The 14,987-nt window shown below is 36.3% G+C and overlaps 1 protein-coding gene across 18 annotated transcripts in view; it reads left to right on the forward strand.

Annotated features, from left to right (window-relative positions):
* The window catches only part of ZBTB20 (zinc finger and BTB domain containing 20), an 841,831-nt gene that overhangs the window by 237,264 nt on the left and 589,580 nt on the right, over positions 1-14,987 (forward strand). The window contains exon 1 of one of the 18 annotated variants that reach the window (XM_054551489.2): positions 13,259-13,275. The exons of the other annotated variants lie outside the window; for them this stretch is intronic. The gene's annotated coding sequence lies outside the window, so the exon portion shown is untranslated. Of the gene's footprint in view, positions 1-13,258; positions 13,276-14,987 lie in introns of those variants that run through there. 18 annotated transcript variants of the gene reach the window in all.

Below are 14,987 nucleotides of genomic sequence, written 5' to 3' on the forward strand. Positions count from 1 at the left end.
TATCAATTTTGTTGATCCTTTCAAAAAACCAGCTCCTGGATTCATTTATTTTTTGAAGGGTTTTTTGTGTCTCTATTTCCTTCAGTTCTGCTCTGATTTTAGTTATTTCTTGCCTTCTGCTAGCTTTTGAATGTATTTGCTCTTGCTTTTCTAGTTCTTTTAATTGTGATGTTAGGGTGTCAGTTTTGGATCTTTCCTGCTTTCTCTTGTGGGCATTTAGTGCTATAAATTTCCCTCTACACACTGCTTTGAATGCATCCCAGAGATTCTGGTATGTTGTGTCTTTGTTCTCGTTGGTTTCAAAGAACATCTTTATTTCTGCCTTCATTTCGTTATGTACCCAGTAGTCATTCAGGAGCAGGTTGTTCAGTTTCCACGTAGTTGAGCGGTTTTGAGTGAGATTCTTAATCCTGAGTTCTAGCTTGATTGCACTGTGATCTGAGAGACAGTTTGTTACAATTTCTGTTCTTTTACATTTGTTGAGGAGAGCTTTACTTCCAAGTATATGGTCAATTTTGGAATAGGTGTGGTGTGGTGCTGAAAAAAATGTATATTCTGTTGATTTGGGGTGGAGAGTTCTGTAGATGTCTATTAGGTCCGCTTGGTGCAGAGCTGAGTTCAATTCCTGGGTATCCTTGTTGACTTTCTGTCTCGTCGATCTGTCTAATGTTGACAGTGGGGTGTTAAAGTCTCCCATTATTAATGTGTGGGAGTCTAAGTCTCTTTGTAGGTCACTCAGGACTTGCTTTATGAATCTGGGTGCTCCTGTAGTGGGTGCATATATATTTAGGATAGTTAGCTCTTCTTGTTGAATTAATCCCTTTACCATTATGTAATGGCCTTCTTTGTCTCTTTTGATCTTTGTTGGTTTAAAGTCTGTTTTATCAGAGACTAGGATTGCAACCCCTGCCTTTTTTTGTTTTTCATTTGCTTGGTAGATCTTCCTCCATCCTTTTATTTTGAGCCTATGTGTGTCTCTGCACGTGAGATGGGTTTCCTGAATACAGCACACTGATGGGTCTTGAGTCTTTATCCAGTTTGCCAGTCTGCGTCTTTTAATTGGAGCATTTAGTCCATTTACATTTAAAGTTAATATTGTTATGTGTGAATGTGATCCTGTCATTATGATGTTAGCTGGATATTTTGCTCGTTAGTTGATGCAGTCTCTTCCTAGTCTCGATGGTCTTTACATTTCAGTATGATTTTGCAGTGGCTGGTACCGGTTGTGCCTTTCCATGTTTAGCGCTTCTTTCAGGAGCTCTTTTAGGGCAGGCCTGGTGGTGACAAAATCTCTCAGCATTTGCTTGTCTGTAAAGTATTTTATTTCTCCTTCACTTATGAAGCTTAGTTTGGCAGGATATGAAATTCTGGGTTGAAAATTCTTTTCTTTAAGAATGTTGAATATTGGCCCCCACTCTCTTCTGGCTTGTAGGGTTTCTGCTGAGAGATCCGCTGTTAGTCTGATGGGTTTCCCTTTGATGGTAACCCGACCTTTCTCTCTGGCTGCCCTTAACATTTTTTCCTTCATTTCAACTTTGGTGAATCTGACAATTATGTGTCTTGGAGTTGCTCTTCTCGAGGAGTATCTTTGTGGCGTTCTCTGTATTTCCTGAATCTGAATGTTGGCCTGCCTTGCTAGATTGGGGAAGTTCTCCTGGATAATATCCTGCAGAGTGTTTTCCAACTTGTTTCCATTCTCCCCATCACTTTCAGGTACACCAATCAGACGTAGATTTGGTCTTTTCACATAGTCCCACATTTCTTGGAGGCTTTGCTCATTTCTTTTTATTCTTTTTTCTCTAAACTTCCCTTCTCGCTTCATTTCATTGATTTCATCTTCCAGGGCTGATACCCTTTCTTCCATTTGATCGCATCGGCTCCTGAGGCTTCTGCATTCTTCACGTAGTTCTCGAGCCTTGGTTTTCAGCTCCATCAGCTCCTTCAAGCACTTCTCTGTATTGGTTATTCTAGTTATACATTCTTCTAAATTTTTTTCAAAGTTTTCAACTTCTTTGCCTTTGGTTTGAATATCCTCCCGTAGCTCGGAGTAATTTGATCGTCTGAAGCCTTCTTCTCTCAGCTCGTCAAAGTCCTTCTCCGTCCAGCTTTGTTCCGTTGCTGGTGAGGAACTGCATTCCTTTGGAGGAGAAGAGGTACTCTGGTTTTTAGAGTTTCCAGTTTTTCTGCTCTGTTTTTTCCCCATCTTTGTGGTTTTATCTACTTTTGGTCTTTGATGATGGTGATGTACAGATGGGTTTTTGGTGTGGATGTCCTTTCTGTTAGTTTTCCTTCTAACAGACAGAACCCTCAGCTGCAGGTCTGTTGGAGTACCTGGCCGGCCGTGTGAGGTGTCAGTCTGCCCCTGCTGGGGGGTGCCTCCCAGTTAGGCTGCTCGGGGTTCAGGGGTCAGGGACCCACTTGAGGAGGCAGTCAGCCCGTTCTCAGATCTCCAGCTGCGTGCTGGGAGAACCACTGCTCTCCTCACAGCTGTCAGACAGGGACATTTAAGTCTGCAGAGGTTACTGCTGTCTTTTTGTTTGTCTGTGCCCTGCCCCCAGAGGTGGAGCCTACAGAGGCAGGCAGGCCTCCTTGAGCTGTGGTGGGCTCCACCCAGTTCAAGCTTCCAGGCTGCTTTGTTTACCTAAGCGAGCCTGGGCAATGGCGGGCGCCCCTCCCCCAGCCTTGCTGCCGACTTGCTGTTTGATCTCAGACTGCTGTGCTAGCAATCAGCGAGACTCCGTGGGCATAGGACCCTCTGAGCCAGGTGCAGGCTATACTCTCCTGGGGCACCGTTTCCTAAGCCCGTCGGAAAAGCACAGTATTCGGGTGGGAGTGGCCCGATTTTCCAGGTGCCGTCTGTCACCCCTGGAAGGGGAACTCCCTGACCCCTTGCGCTTCCCGAGTGAGGCAATGCCTCGCCCCTGCTTCGGCTGGCGCACGGTGCGCTCACCCACTGACCTGCGCCCACTGTCTGGCACTCCCTAGTGAGATGAACACGGTACCTCAGATGGAAATGCAGAAATCACCCGTCTTCTGCGTCGCTCGCGCTGGGAGCTGTAGACCGGAGCTGTTCCTATTCGGCCATCTTGGCTCCTCCTCGCAAATATTTCTTAATTAATACCCCATAAGCACAAGCAACCAAAGTAGAAATGGACATATGGGATCACATCAAACTAAAAAGCTTCTGCACAGCAAAGGAAACCATCAACAAAGTGAAGAGACAACCCACAGAATGAGAGAAAGTGTTTGCAAACTGTCCATCTGACAATGATTAACAACCAGAATATATAAGGAGTTCAGACAACTATATACAAAATAATCCAATAATCCAAATAAAAAATGGGGAAAATATTTGAATAGACTTTTCTCACAAGAAGACATACAAATCGCAAACTGGCATATGAAAAAGTGCTCAACATCATTGATCATCAGAGAAATGCAAATCAAAACTACAATGAGACATCATCTAACTTCCGTTAAAATGACTTACATCCAAAAGACAAGCAATAATGGGTGGTGGTGAGGATATGGAGAAAAGAGAATCTTTGTACACTGTTGGTGGAAATGTAAATGAGTATAAGTACTATGGAGAACAGCCTGGAGGTTCTTCAGAAAACTAAAAACAGATCTACCATATGGTCCAGCAGTCTGACTGCTAGGTATATACCCAAAACAAAGGAAATCAGTATATTGAAGATATATATGCATTTTCATGTTTATTGCAGCACTAGTTACAATAGCTAAGATTTGGTAGCAACCTAAGTGTCCATTAACAGAAGAATGGATAAGGAAAACATGGCCCATATATGCAATGGAGTATTATTCAGCCTTAAAAAAGAATGAGGTTCTGTCATTCTTTTTTGTGTGTCAGTGAGGCACAGAAAGACAAACTTAACATGTTGTCACATATTTCTGGGAGCTAAAAATTAAAACAATTGAGCTCACAGAGATAGAGAGTAGAATGACAGTTACCAGAGGTTGGGAAGGGTAACTGGGGAGTAGGAGCAGGGGAAGTGGGGATGGTTAATGAGTACAACACGATAGCTAGAAAGAATGAATAAGATCTAGTATTTGATCACCCAACAGTCTGACTAGTCAAAAATAATTTAATTGTATATTTTAAAATAACTAAAAGAGTGAGTGTAGTTGGATTCTTTGTAACACAAAGCATAAATGCTCGAGGTGATGGATACTCCATTTGCCTTTATGTGATTATTAGGCATTATGTGCCTATATCAAAATATCTCATGTACCCCATAAATATATATACTTACTATGTTCCAAAAATATTAAAATAAAAAGTTTGAAAGTATACCTAATAACAAATAATAAGGAGATGTATAACCCTATTAAAAAGTGATGTGCGTATTACCATTTCAGTATTAGAGTATTCTGAATTTGACTATATATTTATTTTTACCAGTAAGTTTTATTCTTTCATATAATTTTATTTTATCATCTAGTATCCTTTTATTTCCACTCCAAGAGTTTTTTTTAGCATTTCTTCTAAGTCTTGTGATGACCTCCCTCAGTTTTCCTTTGTCTGGTTATGTTATTATCCCTCCTTCATTTTTGAAGGACAGCTTTTGTGGATATACTGTTTTATTTGGCAGGTTTTTTTTTTTTTTCTTTTAGCACTTTGAATCTATTATTCCATTCCCTCCTGGCTTACAAGGTTTTTCTTGAGAAATCCACTGATTGTCTTTTGGATGTTCACTTATATGGAACAAGGCTCTTTTCTTTCACTACTTTCAAGATCTCTCTTTGTCTTTCACTTGTGACAATTTGGTTATAATATGTCTTAGAGCATTTCTGTTTGGGATCTCTCTTGGAAGCCTTTATGCTGCTTGAATCTGAATGTCCATATGCCTCCCAGGATTTGGGAACTTTTCTGCTAGTATTTCTTTATATTAGTTTTTGTCCTCTTACTCTGTCTCTCTTCTCTGGGAATTCCTAATTCATATGTTTGTACACTTGGTATTGTCCCATAGGTTCCTCATACTTTCATCACAATTCTACAGTCTTTTTCTTGTTGTTCCTCTAGGTGGGTAATTTCAAATTACCTGTCATCATGTTCACTAATTCTTTTTCTGTATGATTGAGTCTGCTGTTGAAGCCCTGTATTGAATTTTTCACTTCTGTCTTCATACTTTTCAGCTATAGGATATCTGTTTGGTCCTTTTTTTATGGAATATAATATTTAAACTAAACTAATTTTTAATGAATTGTTTTCCTAATTATGTTTTGTGGTTTATTTGTGTTTTCTACATCTCATTGGACTTATTGAAAATGATTATTTTGAATTCTTTTTCCCCGCGCTGGCAGGACTGCTCTGAGAGAGCAGCCAAGAGGAACTGGAACTAAGTGGGAGCTCCCTTTTAGGATCCTCAGCCAAGACAAATGACTGTCACCTGAGGCATTAGTGTGCATGACTTCTTCCAGGCCCCTTTGTCGATGTTTTTGATACAGGATGATGGAGCTACTTCCATGTCTGGAGCTGGGACCATCATTGGCAAGTCTGTCATGTGGGCTTGATGCTACCCTCTCAAAATGGCCTTCTTAGGTCTTGGGTGTCACTAGTGTTCACAACCCCCTACTTGAGTCCCGAAGTTTCAACTAGGGCACTTTTTTTTTTTGATAACTACAAAATTATTATTGCTGTGGGGGTATATGTCTGAGGGACCTCCTGTTCTCTCATGTAGGGTATTGAAGAACAAGAATAGGACAGAGAAAATATTTAAAGACTTTTGGAAGAAAGGTTAAAAATCCCCAAATTTTGTGAAAGACATGAAGCTTAGTGAACTCTAAACACAATAAATTTGAAGAAAACAATACTTGGGAACATCATAGTAAAGCTGCTAAAAACCAAAAATTATACTTTATTTAAAAGTGGGTGAAGTGTTAGGGAGACAGCCTAATGTCCTATATGAACATAATTAAGAAAGATGAGTAAATAGTACAAGGTAGTGTTTAAGTACATGGTCTTTAGAGTCTGCCTCTATCAACTGCTGCTACTTATTAATTTTGTGACTTTGAGCCCATTTATTTTTTGAACATCATTTTATTTCTTTATACAATTGTGATAATAATGAAAATAAAACTACTTATATGACTGATATACAGATTAAATAACCTATGCAAAACTCTTATCAAACACTCAGTAGTAGCTAAATAAATAATAGCTATTGTTACTTTTCTTTTTCTGAGTGTCTTTTGGCTAGCTTGTACCTCTTCTAAATCCTCACCATTGTAAATAATTTTTCTTTCTCATAATACCTTTATCTGGGTTTGATATCAGTGTTCAAGGGCCTTATACAAGAGTTGAGGTGCTTTCCTGTTTTCTGTGGTCCAATGTTTATAACATAGACCTCAACAGATTTTTAAAGGTTTATTAAATTTTATATTTAAATATATTTGGGCCTGGTAATGTGTGTGTGTGTGTGTGCGTGCATGTGTGTGTGTATGTTTATATAAATTTCTAACCACATATGTGATATCTTTATTTATAATTGTCAAATCAGAGTTTCTAGTTCTTCTCAGGCAAGTTATATTTTTCTACAAGATTGTTCATATTATTTCACTTGTAAAATAACTTGAACATTTAAGTCAAATTAGCATAAAGTATTTCATAGTATTCAGTAATCACTTTAAATGTCCAAATAGATTTTTCTTTTTAATTTTATTTATTTCTATCTTCTTTTTTATAACAAAAATTCCCAGAGATTTTTCTACTTTATTAGTCATTTAAAAAAAACAACACTTAATTTTGCTGACTGTCTTTACATTTTTGTTTTTCATTTCCCTTATGCTCAGTATTATTGTTACATTTCAGCTTTTACATTTTTTGATTTTACTTTTTTGTAACTTTTCTAACGTCTTGATAATTTTAGTCTTGTCTTTTCTTTTTAGCATATTAACTTAAAGTTGTACTTTGCTCCCTAAGACTGTTTAGCTGCATTGCATGAGTTTTGATATATAGTCATGCATCTCATAATGACAGGGATACATTCTGAGAAATGCATTGTTAGGTGATTTCATCATTGTGTGAGCATCACAGAGTGTACTTAGATAAACGTAGATTGTATGGCCTATTATACACCTATGCTGTATGGTATAGTCTTTTGCTCATAAGTTATAATTAATGCAGTGAATGGAGCTTGCAAGACTGGAAGTTGCTCTGAGAAAGTGAGTGAGTGAGTGGTTAATGAATGTGAAGGCCTAGGACATTACTGTATGCTACTGTAGACTTTATAAACATTGTACACTTAGGCTACACTAAATTTATAAAAGTTTCATATTTCTTCAATAATAAATTAACCCTAGCTTACTGTTAAGTGTTTTACTTTATAAACATATTTTTTAACTTTTTGAATTTTTTGTAATAACACTTAGCTTAAAGCTCACATAAATTGTATAGCTGTACAAAATATTTTTTCTTTACATCTTTATTCTATATTTTTTCCATTTAATTTTTTTTAACTTTTTAAACTTTGCTAAAAACTAACAAAAATGCGCACATTAGCCAAGGTCTACACAGGGTCAGGATCATCCGTATCACTGTCCTCCACCTCTACATCTTGTCCCATTGGAAGGTCTTCTGGCATAATAACATGCATGGAGCTGTCATCTCCTGTGATAAAAATTCCTTCTTCTGAAATATTCCCTGAAGGACCTACCTGATGCTGTTTTACAGTTATCTGAGGTTTTATCAGTTTTGGAAAAGATTCATCATCATTTCAGATATTGCGTTTTTGTCTTTATTTTTTTCATTCTCAAATACTTATTAGATGTGTTAGAGTTTTTTATTTTGTCATTTATATCTCCTAATCTTTTTAAAAAATATTTTCTATCTCTGTTTTATGGTAGGTAAATTCCTTGGAATTATTTTTCAGTTCAGTAATCCGCCCTTTAGCCCCATTTAATATGATACATTCTCACTTCAGATATTAATTTTAATGACAATTATATTTCTATAAATCTCTGTATATTTATCAAATCTGCCTTTTTCATAGTTTCTTTCTTTTTTTATTTTGGCCCTTAGATTAGTTCCCTAAGATTGTGCCGTATTTTGAACTTAATGCTTACATTTCATTTAAAATTTTTCATCTGCTGACTCATTTATGGATGAACCTTTCTTCGGGTTTGATATTTTTGATATATGAGCTCTTTTTCATTGGTGTTTGCTTTTTCTGTGAGACTCCCACGTGACCTGAGTTGTTGAAGGTATCCTGCTAAAGTGGATTTGTTTCTTCTACGTATTCCAGATCTAGTAGGAGGTTGCCATTCTCAGTGATTACAGTTATTGCAAACTTTATTTGTACCCCTAAATTTCTCAGGTTATTACTGAGCTGGATAATTCCCCTGGGAGGGTTGTGGTAGAATCATAGTAATGCCAAATACCCTAGCTCTGTCTTCTTGATTTCTAAATTCCTTTCTTATGAAACATTTTAAAACTTTTATGTATATGATGTTTATGTATTCATACAGAAATGTTTCTATAGGACCTTTATATTTTAATAGAAACATTTCTGTGTGAATATAGCCTGCCATTTTAAAGAAAACCCTTTCCTATTTCTTTGGCTTGAATGCCTTTCGTATACCTTTATATTTTAATAGAAACATTTCTATCTGAATATAGCCTGACATTTTAAAGGAAACTCTTTCCTATTCCTTTGCCTTTTCTCCAAGGCATTTCTGGCTAACTCCCTCCTTCATTTCTTTTGGGTCTTCACTTGAATGCGATCTTTCCATAATTTCTTTGCTGGTCCCCTATCTAAAATTTCAACCCCAACTCCCAATCCCATCATTTACTTTTCCCTTTCCCTGCTTTATTTTAATTCCTTAGCGCAGATAATTGTCTGTCATTCTATATATTTATTATCAGACATCCACAACAAATATATATAATCTCCATGAGATCAGAAATTTCCATCTATTTTGTTCACTCCTAAATTACCACCACTTGGAACAATGCCTGTCACATAGTAAGTACTCAATAAACATTTTAGAATAAATGAATGAAATATCCAATGGTTGTATATTGTGTGCCTTGTCCCGAACTAGGTGGTGATGACGAAAAAGAAAGAAAATAAACCAGATTCTAGCCCTCATGAAGACGATGGTCTTGTAGGGAACATAGACTATTGAAATCACAGTTTATCACCTGTGATTGACAAAGGCTATGAATTCAAATGAACTCTTGATGAGCTTATTGGTAACAGGTAGATATTCCCTGAGAAGTATGGGGATGGGGTGATTACTTTTGTTATGCAGTGCATCTCAGACTTGTTCTGTCTGAATATTGACCAAATAATACACATACACACATATATGTACACAGAAAAGATAATGATTTAGACAGAAAACAATTTTAATGAGGGAGCCGACATAAGTTTGACCAAATTAGTAAGAATACTGAAAGCAACTAAGTATGAAAATAGAATTTCCAATGAAGTATTTTTGGTACCAGTTTTTTCTTCCAGGGTTGGTAGCCACTGTCTGATGAGCACAAAATGCAAAAAATTGGCCTAACTCTACATTCTGCTGCCTTGTAGTTGTACCTAAAGAGCAAGAACACATTTGCCTTTTATACTTCTGCAAGTAGTACATAGAAAAGGATATGCTGTTACTTTATTATAGTAAATAATAAAGTTCATGGCTATATTTACAAAGGTTGAGTTTTCAGCTTGTGAAATGATGTGAAGAATGTTAAATCTCTAATATGTGTTTAATGTACATTTCAGTTGATTTTTCTCCAACTATAATAGTAGCAATTATTTTATTTATACGAGGGGAAGACTACGTCACCTAAGGGAAAAGCTAATAGATTTCTTGGCAGTTTTTGTATCATGCTGAAATCTTTTTCCATTTCTAACGGCTGTGAAATTCTCGCTACTCTGTCTTACACATTTTTTTTATTTATTAACCCTAACACCTACTTACTTTTTTCTGCATTTAAGCCCTTATTTCATCTATGTTTTCCTACCTAAAATGTATTATCCTGGTTACTTGATGAAGTTATAACTCGATCTTGGTGCAGGCACTGGCTGGCCAAGGTAAAGGAACTAACTGATAGTGAGCCCCTTCTCCTAAATGCTGTAGATAATGCTAATAGCTACTTGTATACATATAAGCTCATTAAGTCATCATAAAAACGTAAAATTTTATATAATATAAAGATTTTATATTATCTAAAATCCCCTCATTTTAAATATGATTAATCTGAATATTGGAGATGGTATGTAAGTTTACCTAGGACACATACCTAGTAAGCTTTAATTCAAACCCAAAACTTCTAATTGAAAGTGGTTGCTGTTGTTGTGATTCCATTGCTTTTTCTAGATACTATACCTTCATCCTACCTAGAATTGCTTTGAAGTTTTTCTACCTTGCCTTTGATTGAATGGAATTTACAATAAAAGATTTTCTACATCGTCAAGTCTTCCACAGAGTTCAAATGAAAACACCTTTTAGGGGTAGCTATTAGCTGCCTACTTTTATAGTCTCTTGATTGAAAGCTACTGCTCTAAATTTACTGCTCATATTTTTGAACTGATATTTGTCTTATACATCTGACAAATACTTATTAAGTGTTGACTGTGTGTCAGGCACTAAACTAGACCCTGGGTATAGAGTAGTGAATAAAGTAGTGTGGCCTCTGTGGAGTATACAATCTAGTGGGAAAGAAAGAGATAATAAACACATAAGCCAATAATCACACCAATAATTTAAACTGTCATATATGCCACAAAAGAATAAAATAGTGGAGGTATCTGTCTCAGGAACTATAGCTAGAAGAAGTTTTTTAGAGAAAGTATAAGAACCACATAATTGGTTAGGAACTGCAGAACTCTTTCAGTGAACTCTGTGTAACAGCTTCTTCCATACCGAGTATCTGTTAACAGGTAGGATTTGGATGACTCACTCTTGTCCAATGTGAGGCCAAACTAACGAGGCTTTCTAACCTGGTGTTAACATTTGAGACTCAAATTCTCATATTTTAAGTTTGTACTGATTAAGAGGAAAAATAGGTAGAAAAAGCACAAGAAAATAGATTGGAAGATTAGTCCTTAAAGACTGGAAATAACTTGTTTACGAATGTGATTCCTTAATTTTTTATGCAGTATGAATTTTCTTAATCATCAAGAATACAAGCTAACACAATTCATGCAACATTCCTTTAGCCAATATTTAAGGCCTACCTACCACACATTATGTACTGTGCTAAGTAAAAACTACAGATGTAATGGTGAATAAGATACAAATGCTTGTCCCCAAGTTTGCAGTCTTATGTAAAAGACAATTCCAGTGCAATAAAATGATTATTATGACAGGATTAGACACAGGATATCAGATTCTGGAGGAGATAATATCTAAACTAAGACCCCAGGGATGTATACAAGCAGGCCAGTAAAATTTTCACATTTTCTGAGAATAAATCATTGATTTCAATAGCCATAACTTCAAGTTAAGAATATTTTGAAAATATAATTTTTAATATTTTCTAAATTTTAGGTTCTTAAATACATTTTTAAATTAGCTCTTAAACTTTTATTTTAAAAGTTGTGAAGTTTAAGTTAAGTCATAAAAACCCAACAGCTATTTTCTCTAGAATATGCTGTGAAGTGTGGATTATAGGACAATTAGAATTATTAACACTTAGTGTATTGTAGATGAGGTTTCTACTTGAGAATTCAAATTCATCATGTTTATACATGAAATTTAGTATTAAATTCTTTCATTTTAAGTGGTAGCCATTAATACTAGACAATTCAAATTTTGCAGTTTTTGTAAATAAGGTTTAGTTTTTCATGGATTTTGTAGCTTTATTACAGCTTATCCAACCTAAGGTCTAGACAGATCAACTGTGCCCTTGGGTTAACGGTGTCTATCATATGATTTCCTTTTCCTTCCTTATTGCACTTTATCTGTTTCCAGTTCACAGTGTTGATTAATAGATAACTGTGCTCCTCATACTTCCTCTTTCTTATAGGCAGATAGCTTTTCAAAATGAAAGGCCAGACCTAGCTCAGTAATTTACAAAATAAGCATAAGTTTTTCAAGTCTACTTGACAATTTATAGTTCTTACTCTTCATAGGACTTTCTGTTCAGAGAAACCACAGAAGCCAGGCACCTCAATTTTCAAAAGTAAAATTGGCTTTATTGATGAGTAAAGTGTACATTTTATAATAACCATATAATAATGATACAACATCCAGCTCTGTAGTGGGTCTAGAAGGACTAAATACATATTAAATAAAATAAAATTATTTTGGATTACATAGTCTTCTCTCAAAATATCAAATTTAAATGTAAAGCATGTAAAATAGTCCTGTGGATGCTTCCTCAGTCATGGGTGAAATTCTTTTTGTTTAAATTTAGGTGTAGAGCTCTTTTATGGAGTCACTGTACCCACAGGCCCAGGTGAGATCCTTGTTAGTACTCTAAGTGAATTAGCAAGTAGATTTATTAATGGCTTAAGGGGCATCTCTAGCCAGGCCCAACTAGTATGAAGGGAAGATGAACTATTTCTGTATTCTGTAACATAGAATTGGACCTATCCCACTGGAGAACACAGCTGTGCCAACCTAGAAGTAAAAAGAACTTCAAACAAACAAACAAACAAACACTCTATAGTATATCTGCATCTGGAATGGTGCTAATAGTAACTTCACCCAATGCGAGTGAAACAACTCTAGCAATTACATGATCTTTGTGGGAATCTGAAGACACACCACTTAACAACTCAGGATCTGTGCTGTCCTTTAAATCAAAACACAAATAAGGACTAGAACAACATCAGTATGCATCCATTTCTGTCTACCCAGGCATAAGTAAAAAACTGACTCTAACGTTTTTTTTTACTTAGAGTTGCAAACCTCATATATAAGGCTCTGGTCATCCGCAGGATCTCCTTAGAATACATAAAAAGGTGATAAGTGCCTACGTGTAATTGCTAAGACCATTACATGGCACCTTGGTCCAATTCCAGTTGAGCAATTATATTCATTTTGTCGTTATTTTCCTTTTCCTGATTGTTTCAGTTAAATGTGGAAAGTGATCCTTCATTTTTCACCCAGAGAAGTTCAGCAGTATTGCTGCACGTATTATTTAGACTCTACTGCCTTTCTTTTCAGTCATAGGAATGGGGCCTAAAAGTGCTAGTTAGAATTGTTATTGTGGCTATTACTATCGTTGCAGTGTTTCCTGATTCAGAAGTGTTCTGTGAACATCAAGCACATGACTGGCTTTTGGATGAGCTGCTGGACTAGAGGGTGATGTCTTGAACAAGCCTTCTTTATCTCCTTACTCCTTGCCTAGCTTAGTCCCTTAGCTTAAAGGGACAGACATGCTTTCCCTTTTCATACAACTATGATAGTACTAATAGTTCCCTTTTATCAAATGCTTACTTCATGGCTGGCACTGTGCTAGTTCCTTTATATGGCTATAACATATAACCTGCATAGACAACCTCATAGGGTGAGTAACATGATCACCATTTTACAGACAGAAAATTTTTTTTTCTATTGTTTATTTTTATTTTTATTTTTATTTATTTATTTATTATTATTATTATACTTTAAGTTTTAGGGTACATGTGCACAATGTGCAGGTTAGTTACATATGTATACATGTGCCATGCTGGTGTGCTGCACTCATTAACTCATCATTTAGCATTAAGTATATCTCCTAATGCTACCCCTCCCTCCTCCCCCCACCCCACAACTGTCCCCAGAGTGTGATGTTCCCCTTCCTGTGTCCATGTGTTCTCATTGTTCAATTCCCATCTGTGAGTGAGAACATGCGGTGTTTGGTTTTTTGTCTTTGCGTTAGTCTACTAGAATGATGATTTCCAATTTCATCCATGTCCTTACAAAGGACATGAACTCATCATTTTTTATGGCTGCATAGTATTTCATGGTGTATATATGCCACATTTTCTTAATCCAGTCTATCATTGTTGGACATTTGGGTTGGTTCCAAGTCTTTGCTATTGTGAATAGTGCCACAATAAACATACATGTGCATGTGTCTTTATAACAGCATGATTTATAGTCCTTTGGGTATATACCCAGTAATGGGATGGCTGGGTCAAATGGTGTTTCTAGTTCTAGATCCTTGAGGAATCGCCACACTGACTTCCACATGGTTGAACTAGTTTACAGTCCCAACAACAGTGTAAAAGTGTTCCTATTTCTCCACATCCTCTCCAGCACCTGTTGTTTCCTGACTTTTTAATGATTGCCATTCTAACTGGTGTGAGAGGGTATCTCATTGTGGTTTTGATTTGCATTTCTGTGATGGCCAGTGATGATGAGCATTTTTTCATGTGTCTTTTGGCTACATAAATGTCTTCTTTTGAGAAGTGTCTGTTCATATCCTTTGCCCACTTTTTGATGGGATTGTTTGTTTTTTTCTTGTAAATTTGTTGGAGTTCATTGTAGATTCTGGATATTAGCCCTTTGTCAGATGAGTAGGTTGCGAAAATTTTCTCCCATTCTGTAGGTTGCCTGTTCACTCTGATGGTAGTTTCTTTTGCTGTGCAGAAGCTCTTGAGTTTAATTAGATCCCATTTGTCAATTTTGGCTTTTGTTGCCATTGCTTTTGGTGTTTTAGACTTGAAGTCCTTGCCCATGCCTATGTCCTGAATGGTAATGCCTAGGTTTCCTTCTAGGGTTTTTATGGTTTTAGGTCTAACATGTAAGTCTTTAATCCATCTTGAATTAATTTTTGTATAAGGTGTAAGGAAGAGATCCAGTTTCAGCTTTCTACATATGGCTAGCCAGTTTTCCCAGCACCGTTTATGAAATAGGGAATCCTTTCCCCATTTCTTGTTTTTGTCAGGTTTGTCAAAGATCAGATAGTTGTAGATATGCGGCGTTATTTCTGAGGGCTCTGTTCTGTTCCATTGATCTATATCTCTGTTTTGGTACCAGTACCATGCTGTTTTGGTTACTGTAGCCTTGTAGTATAGTTTGAAGTCAGG

Source organism: Pongo abelii, chromosome 2 (genome assembly GCF_028885655.2).
Source record: "Pongo abelii isolate AG06213 chromosome 2, NHGRI_mPonAbe1-v2.0_pri, whole genome shotgun sequence".
In the NCBI taxonomy this organism is placed as follows: Eukaryota; Metazoa; Chordata; class Mammalia; order Primates; family Hominidae; genus Pongo; species Pongo abelii.